This window comes from Pseudophryne corroboree, chromosome 2 (genome assembly GCF_028390025.1).
Source record: "Pseudophryne corroboree isolate aPseCor3 chromosome 2, aPseCor3.hap2, whole genome shotgun sequence".
Taxonomy (NCBI): domain Eukaryota; kingdom Metazoa; phylum Chordata; class Amphibia; order Anura; family Myobatrachidae; genus Pseudophryne; species Pseudophryne corroboree.
In genome coordinates this window covers 576,633,914-576,642,835 of record NC_086445.1, presented here as the reverse complement: position 1 = coordinate 576,642,835, position 8,922 = coordinate 576,633,914, and positions in this window count along the sequence as shown.

The window sequence follows — 8,922 nt, the reverse complement described above, 5'->3', positions numbered from 1 at the left end:
TATCCAATCAGAGGCAGAGGTCACAGTGTTAGCGGCAGTGTGAGTGCTGTGTGCATGTGAGTTGGTTGGTTGTGCAGTAGTGTTCGGAATATGTGTAAGGAGCATTATGTGTGGCATGTAAAAATGCATTAATAACGTGCAACATATGTGTAAGGGCACTGTGTGTCATTATGTGTATAGGGGCACTAATAATGTGCAGCAAATGTGTAAGGAGCACAATGTGTGTCATTATGTGTATAAGGGCATTAATAATGTACGGCATATGTGTAAGGGACATTATGTGTAAAAGGGCATTAATAAAGGTTTTCATAATGTGTAAGGCGCATAATGTTTATAAGGACATTAATAATGTGTCTCATTTGTGTAAGGGGCATTACGGAGCGGAATTATGTGTATAAATGCATTACTAATGTGTGGCATTATGTGTATAAGGTGCTCTACTATGTGGCGTTGCGTATAGAAAGAGCACTACTGTGTCGTCTAATGTGAATAAAGAGCAATAGGGTGTGGTGTAATGTAAATAAGGGGCAATTCAGTGAGATGTAATGTGAATAAGGGGCTGTACTGTGAGGAGTAACGTTTATAAGGTAAAGTGATACTGTGGGATGTAATGTGAATTATGGACACTATCGCATGATCAAATGTGAATAAAGTTGCAGTACTGTGTGGCGTAATTTGAATTGGGGTTACTATTGTGTGGTCGTGCCCCTTGCCAGGAAAAACACACCCCTTTTTGGGCTGTGCGCCAAATGTGCGAACTGTTCCTATTTAAAATATAGGGGGTACAAACACCAAAATAAGGACTGCTATGGGTGAGGGGTGATGGTGCTGGGAAAGAGGTGCAAGGTCAGAGGCGGAACCAGCGGTGGTGCTAGGGGGCACCAGCCAAAATCTTGCCTAGGGCATCATATTGGTTAGGGCCGGCTCTGGGCACACTGTGCTCAGCCTGTTTGTGTCCTGTGCTCGTTGTGGCACTTACTGATCACCAGGTAAGAAAGTCATCACGTTACATCACACTTACCTACTCTCCCGGACGCTGCAGGAGGCTCCCGTTTTTTGGAGTAGCCCCCTGCACCCCCGGAAGAGTAGGCAGGTCACCCACATCCTGCTCGCATCCTAGTGACGCGGGCAGGATGAAGAGATACTCTCCCGTATTCGCGAGTCCGCAGAGTGGGGAAGGGGTTAAAATGACGTGAATCGCGTCATTTTAGCTCCGCCCCCTTCACACGGACCAGCGAATCGTGGCATTTCCCTGGTGTGGGGCGGGGCTTAATGATGTCACAGCCCAGCCCCGCTCCCCAAACTCTCCTGCAGTTTCTCCTCTCTGAGTTTCTCCCAGAGAGGCATACGCGCACGCAGGGGGTTTTTCTGAGTACCTAAAAAAAAAAACCTGGATGCCGATCCAACAGCTCTGCAGGACAATTTTTAGTGTTTAAATGGAGGCACTCAGGCAGGCCATATCTAACATGACTGCGGCAGCTGCCTCCGAGTCCTCACACATTAACACGGAGAGGAGGCGGGCCGCATGTACAGGGAGCAGCAGCGGCAGTACACAGCTCTGCCTCCTACCGTCCCAAGCAGTTCTTCTTCCTGCTGTGAAACGGAGCCGGGTGAGACGCAGTGAAGGGATGGGTTGAACCGGTGAGTGTGTCCGGCAATCCCAATTACCCTGTAGCTCAGTGCTTGTCACATCTGTCAGGTAGGCAGGGTGCTGTGGAGCAGTAGTTTATAATAAATCCGGAGGAGGCACATATTTTGCCGGTTACCGCATCAGTTATTTGTTTGAGCAGCTTGTGGATGGGTGCAGGGGTTGGGGGTGGGTGGGGAGAGCTTTGCTGTCATTGTGGTATTTTTGAAAAAGAAAAAAAAAAAATATATATATATATATATATATATATATATATATATATATATAAGTATGGCAGAGTTACAGGCGGCACTCACGGACTCACTCAGAAACGACCAGGAACCCCAGGTCTGCGTACAACGTTTTGGATTTTAATATCCTTCGTCAGGTAACAATACATACAATACATAAAAGCTTACCTTTATACCAAACAGATAATGTGAAAGTGCACGTGCAAACGAGACCCGAATCACCCCTGTACTTCCGCTGACGTCATCACTGTCAGACGGCGCTGGGCGGAAGACAAGAATACCATCACCATGGAGTCTGTTAACATGGGAACTGTATACAAGACAAATCACAGCGGTTTCAATACACAGAATGTAGGGGATACAAATCAGCACAAGCGTTACATTACAGTGTCATCAGTGATCATAGAAAACAATTAAGGGAGAGCATTTCATTTAGACCAATAGGGGCAATTGTATCTAAGAGGTGGATCCATCTAGCCTCACATTGTAAGAGCGCTCTGGCTCTATCACCACCCCTCCTATCCTCACAAACCTGGTCAAGTATTTTATAACGCAGGGATGAAAGTGTATGCCCCCTAGCCTTAAAATGTTTAGCGACCGGCTGGTCAACAATCTTGCCCTCCAAAGACTGTTTGATGGCACTGCGGTGCTGCGCCATTCGTTCCTTAAACTGGCAGACAGTCTTCCCTATATAATACAAACTGCAGGGGCATATAATGCAATATACAACGTATTTGCTTGAGCAAGTTAATACATGCTTAATTTTAATTCTCCTGCCCGTATGAGAGTGGGCAATATAATCCCCGGTCTCTAGGTAAGAGCAGGTAGTGCAACCAAGGCACTTGTAATTGCCAGGTTTCCTTGTCATAAAGTGCTCAGTGCCTTTTTTAGATGTTCCTGGAATATCTGCATGAACTACATAATCCCTGATGTTTTTACCTCTAGTATAGCAAGGGAGTAACTTGCGTCTAGATAGATCAGGTAAGTCAGGGTCAGATTGAATTACTGGCCAAATCCCCTTAGCAGTTGAAACCAGTTTTTTGGTGGCTACTGTGTAATTATTCACCCAAATTACCGAAGAATCAGCCTTGTTCTCCACAGAACGTGTGTCGGTGGTAAATTTAGGGGCTACTAATGCTTTGGATCTAGCTAATTGCAGATCCTTACTGTGGTACCCTCTCTCAAAAAATGTTTTTGTCATGGCTTCCATCTTCACAGTTTCATCGACGGTATCACTGCAAATGCGGTGCACCCGAAGAAACTGTGAGTAAGGAAGCCCATGAAGGACCTACCTTACGAAAAGAGTGAGCAGAGACATTAGCTGGAACAGGGAGATCAGTTTGAGAGTATGCTTCTGAAATCGTCATTCGAAGCCATCTTGCCAGCGTCTGTTTAGTAGCAGGCCATCCTCTCTTGTGAAATCCGTAGAGAATGAAGAGAGAATCTGGTTTTCTGATGGCACTGGTACGATCCACGTAGACCCTTAATGCCCTGACCACGTCCAGCGACGCATCTCCTGCAGAAAGTCCCGATACCTGAAAAGCCGTGACTACAATTTCTTCATTAAGGTGGACTTTAGACAACACCTTAGGAAGATACCCAGACCTAGTTCTAAGAACTGCTTTATCTGGATAAAAAAATGAGAAAAGGGGAACGACATGACAGCGCTCCTAAATCTGACACTCTTCTAGCTGATGCCATAGTCAGTAGAAAGAGAACTTTAGCTGTCAAACATTTAAGATCCACTTTATTAAGTGGTTCAAATGGAGCAACTTGCAAAGCTTTGAGGACTAAACTTAAGTCCCAAGATTCCCTGGAAAAAAGTACGCACATCCTATAAATTGGCAATTTTATTTTGGAATCATACAGTCAATGTTGATAATTGAACCTACAAGGAAGCCACCTTCAACCCTTTATCCATTCCTGCCTGAAGGAAAGCTAAGACCCTGGAAACTCTGAAGGATTTCAGGTCCATACTTCTCTCACTGCACCAATGAATATAGGCCTGCCATATTCTGTGATAAATACGAGCTGAGGAGGGTTTCCTTGCTTTGAGTATTGTTTGAATTACCTGTTGTGAGAATCCTCTTGACTTCGGGATAGAGGTTTCAAGAGCGGGTGGTCTTCAGTATGCCGACTGACGTGATCCCGGCGCACAGTATACCGGCGCCGGGATCCCGACAGCCGGCATACCGACACTTATTCTCCCTCGTGGGGGTCCACGACCCCCCTGGAGGGAGAATAAAATAGTGTGGTGCGTAGCGTGGTGAGCGCAGCGAGCCCGCAAGGGGCTCATTTGCGCTCGCCACACTGTCGGTAAGCCGGCGGTCGGGCTCCCGGCGCCGGTATGCTGGTCGCCGGGAGCCCGAACGCCGGCATATCGTAGTGAACCCTTCAAGAGCCACGCCGTCAAAGACAGTCGATCCAGGTGTCTGTGATAACAAGGACCCTGCATTAGTAGATCTGGACGTTGAGGGAGCAGAAATGGAGTGTCCATCGACATTCTCTGCAGATCTGTGTACCAATGCCTTCTGGGCCAAGCTGGAGCTATTAGAATCACGGCACCCTTTGCTTGCTTTATTTTCCTCACCACCCTGGGTAACGGTGAACGGGGGAAACAGATATGCCAGATGAAAGTCCCATTTCACTGACAAGGCGTCCACAAAGATCGCTTTGGGATCTTTTGTTCTTGACCCGTATGTGGGCACTTTGATGTTTAGACGGGACGCCATGAGATCTATCTCTGGCAATCCTCACTTGTCTACTAGAGTCTGAAAGACCTCCGGGTGTAGAGCCCATTCGCTTGACTGAATGGCGCGTCGACTGAGAAAGTCCGCTTCCCAGTTTAGGCTTCCCGGAATGAATACTGTGGACAAGGCTGGGAGATGGAGTTCTGCCCACTTTAGAATGTGATTTACCTCCTTCATTGCTGTTTGGCTGCGGGTTCCTCCCTGATGGTTGAGGTACGCTACTGCCGTTGCATTGTCCAAGTGGATCTGGACTGGTTTTCCTTGAAGAGTGTCCTTTGCCAGAATCGGTACCATGTACATGGCCCGAAGGTCTGAAAGGTTTATTGGCAGGCAACTTTCTTCTGTGGTCCATTGTCCCTGGAACCATCATTTCTCAAACGTTCTAGAGCACAGGTTCTCAAACTCGGTCCTCAGGACCCCACACAGTGCATGTTTTGCAGGTCTCCTCACAGAATTACAAGTGAAATAATTAGCTCCACCTGTGGACCTTTTCAAATGTGTCAGTGACTAATTAATACACCGGTGCACCTGCTGGGTTACCTGCAAAACATGCACTGTGTGGGGTCCTGAGGACCGAGTTTGAGAACCCCTGTCCTAGAGGATGCTGGGGTCCACTTCAGTACCATGGGATATAGACTGTTCCACAGGAGCCATGGGCACTTTAAGACTTTTCTAGAGTGTGAACTGGCTCCTCCCTCTATGCCCCTCCTCCAGACCTCAGTTTAGAAAATGTGCCCAGGCAGACTGGTCGCACTCCAGTGGAGCTCTACTGAGTTTCACTGAAAAGACTATGTTAGGTTACAAACTGATACCAACACGGACTCTGATTCCTGTCGACACTAGTTATTCCAGGGGAATAGATCCAAAATTAGCGAAGAACAATCAGTACATGATTGTTGCTATAAAGGAGGTCTTAGAAGTTACGGAGCCCCCTCCTTTACCACAGGAAAAGGCTTACTTTTATAAAGAAAAGAAAGTGAACGTAACTATTCCTCCATCTCATGAGCTGAACACTCTCTTTGAGGGAGTCTGGGTAAACCCTGAAAAGAAATTTCAGATTCCCAAAAGAATTCAGGTAGCTTATCCTTTCCCGGCAGAGGACAGGAAAAGGTTGGGACTCACCCCCCGTTTTTGACAGTTCCCTGTCACGATTAACAAAAAAGGTGATTCTCCCTGCGCCTGGGACGGCTTCCCTAAAGGAGCTGGCAGACCGCAAGTTAGAGACTACGTTAAAATCTATGTGGCCAATGGGACACTACTCAGGCCTACCACTGCCTGTGCATGGGTGAGTAGTGCTATTGAAAAGTGGTCAGAAAACTTGTCATCAGAGATTGACACAATAGATAGAGACGAGATACTCTTAACGGTAGGTCATATCAAAGACGCTGCAGCGTATATGCTAGAAGCCATGAAAGATATTGGACTCTTGGGATCAAAAGCCGCTACCATGGCTGTTTCAGCAAGGAGGGCATCGTGGATTCGCCAATGGAATGCTGACGCAGATTCCAAAAGGAATATGGAGGCTCTCCCTTATAAAAGTGAGGCCTTGTTTGGAGATGGGCTGGATGCTTTAGTTTCTGCGGCTACCGCAGGTAAGTCAACATTCTTGCCTTATGCTCCTGCGCCGGCAAAAAAGACACATCACTCTCAGATGCAGTCCTATCAGCCCAAAAAATACAAAAAGGGTAAAGGTTCCCCTTTCTTTGCATGTAGAGGAAGGGGAAAAGGAAAAAAGTCCACAGCCTTTCCAGGATCAAAAGAGCAGTAATCAACCCCTGCTTCTGCCAAATATTCAGCATGACGCTGGGGCTCCCTTGCGGGAGTCCGCTCAGGTGGGGGCACGTCTGAAACTTTTCAGTCAGTTCTGGGTTCAATCTGGCCTGGACCCGTGGATCTTACAAATTGTGTCCCACGGTTACAAACTGGAGTTTCAAGACGTTCCCCGAGGCCGATTTTTCAAATCGGCCTTACCAGCTTCTCTCCCAGACAGGGAAGTAGTAGCAACAGCAATACAAAAATTATGTCAGGATCAAGTCATTGTCCTGGTTCCCTTGTCACAAGGGGAAGGGTTTTATTCAAGCCTCTTTGTAGTTCCGAAGCCGGACGGCTCGGTCAGACCAATTCTAAACCTGAAATCTCTGAATCTCTACCTGCAAAGGTTCAAGTTCAAGATGGAATCTCTGAGGGCAGTGATTTCTACTCCGAAGGAAGGGGATTTCTACGTATCAGTAGACATAAAGGATACCTACTTACATGTTCCCATTTATCCTCCACATCAAGCTTATCTGAGATTCGCGATACAAGAGTGTCATTACCAATTTCAGACGTTGCCGTTTGGACTCTCCTTGGCACCGAGGGTGTTTACCAAGGTGATGGTGGAGATGATGGTCCTCCTTCGACAGAAAGGAGTCAATATAATTCCTTACCTGGACAATCTCCTGATAAAAGCGAAGTCCAGGGAGAAGTTGGTGCAGAACATTGCACTCTCCCTGACAGTACTTCAACAACACGGTTGGATCACACATTTTCCAAAGTCACAGTTGAAACCGACGACAAGATTGTCCTTTCTGGGGATGATACTGGACACAGAAGTACAGAGGGTATTTCTTCCAGTAGAAAAAGGCTCTGGAAATCCAGAGAATGGTCAAACAAATTCTGAAACCAACAAGAGTGTCGATCCACAATGCATTTGGTTGTTGGGAAAGTTGGTAGCGGCCTACGAGGCCATACAGTTTGGCCGATTCCATGCCAGAGTATTGCAGTGGGACCTGTTGGACAAGTGGTCCGGATCCCACCTACACATGCACCGGAAGATAATCCTGTCATCCAAAGCCAGAATTTCGCTCCTGTGGTGGCTACACAGTTCTCACCTACTAGAGGGACACAGGTTTGGGATACAGGACAGGGTCCTAGTAACCACGGATGCAAGTCTCCGAGGCTGGGGTGCAATCACACAGGTAGAAAGCTTCCAGGGAAGATGGTCAAGTCAGGAAACCTGTCTTCACATAAACGTTCTGGAGTTGAGAGCCATTTACAACGGCCTTCTACAAGCGGGACATCTTCAAGATCAACCCGTACAGATCCAGTCAGACAATGTAACAGCAGTCGCGTACATAAACAGTCAGGGTGGAACGAAAAGCAGAGCAGTGATGGCAGAGGTGACAAAGATCCTCCTCTGGGCAGAAAGACATGCAAGAGATCTGTCGGCAATTTTCATTCCGGGAGTGGACAACTGGGAAGCAGACTTCCTCAGCAGACATGATCTCTATCCAGGAGAATGGGGCCTCCACCAAGAAGTCTTCGCAGAGGTGTCAGGTCTTTGGGGAGTTCCTCAAGTAGACATGATGGCATCTCGTCTCAACAAGAAGCTTCAGAGATATTGTTCCAGGTCGAGAGACCCTCAAGCAATAGCAGTGGATGCACTGGTAACCCAGTGGGTGTTTCGGTCGGTGTATGTCTTTCCTCCACTTCCACTAATTCCAAAAGTGCTCAAGATCATAAGGACAAGGGTTCGAGCGATCCTCATTGTCCCAGACTGGCCAAGGAGAGCTTGGTATCCAGATCTTCAGGAGTTGCTCATAAAAGATCCTCGGCCTCTTCCTCTTCACGAGGACCTGCTGCAGCAGGGGCTGTGCGTGTATCAAGACTTAACGTGGCTATGTTTGACGGCATGGCTGTTGAGCGCCGGATCCTAGCCCGAATGGGTATTCCCAAAGAAGTAATTCCCACTGTGATTCAGGCCAGGAAAGGAGTAACGTCTAAACATTACCATTGGAGAAAATATGTGTCTTGGTGTGAATCCAAGAAGGCTCCTACGGAAGAGTTTCAGTTAGGACGTTTTCTCCATTTTCTGCAGGCAGGTGTGGATGCGAGCCTAAGATTGGGTTCAATCAAGGTCCAGATTTCGGCCTTGTCCGTTTTCTTTCAGAAACAATTGGCCTCTCTTCCAAAAGTTCAGATGTTCGTGAAAGGGGTTCTGCACATCCAACCTCCATTTGTGCCTCCAGTGGCACCATGGGATCTTAATGTGGTGTTGCAGTTCCTTCAATCGGATTGGTTTGAACCTCTACAGGAGATAGTTGAAGTTTCTCACTTGGAAAGTGGTCATGCTGTTGGCCTTGGCATCCGCAAGGAGGGTGTCTGAGTTAGGGGACTTGTCTCACAAGAGTCCTTACTTGATCTTCCATGAAGATAGGGCTGAGTTAAGAACTCGTCAGCAATTTCTTCCGAAGGTGGTTTCTTCTTCTTTCCATATAAACCAACCTATTGTGGTGCCAGTGGCTACTGACACCTT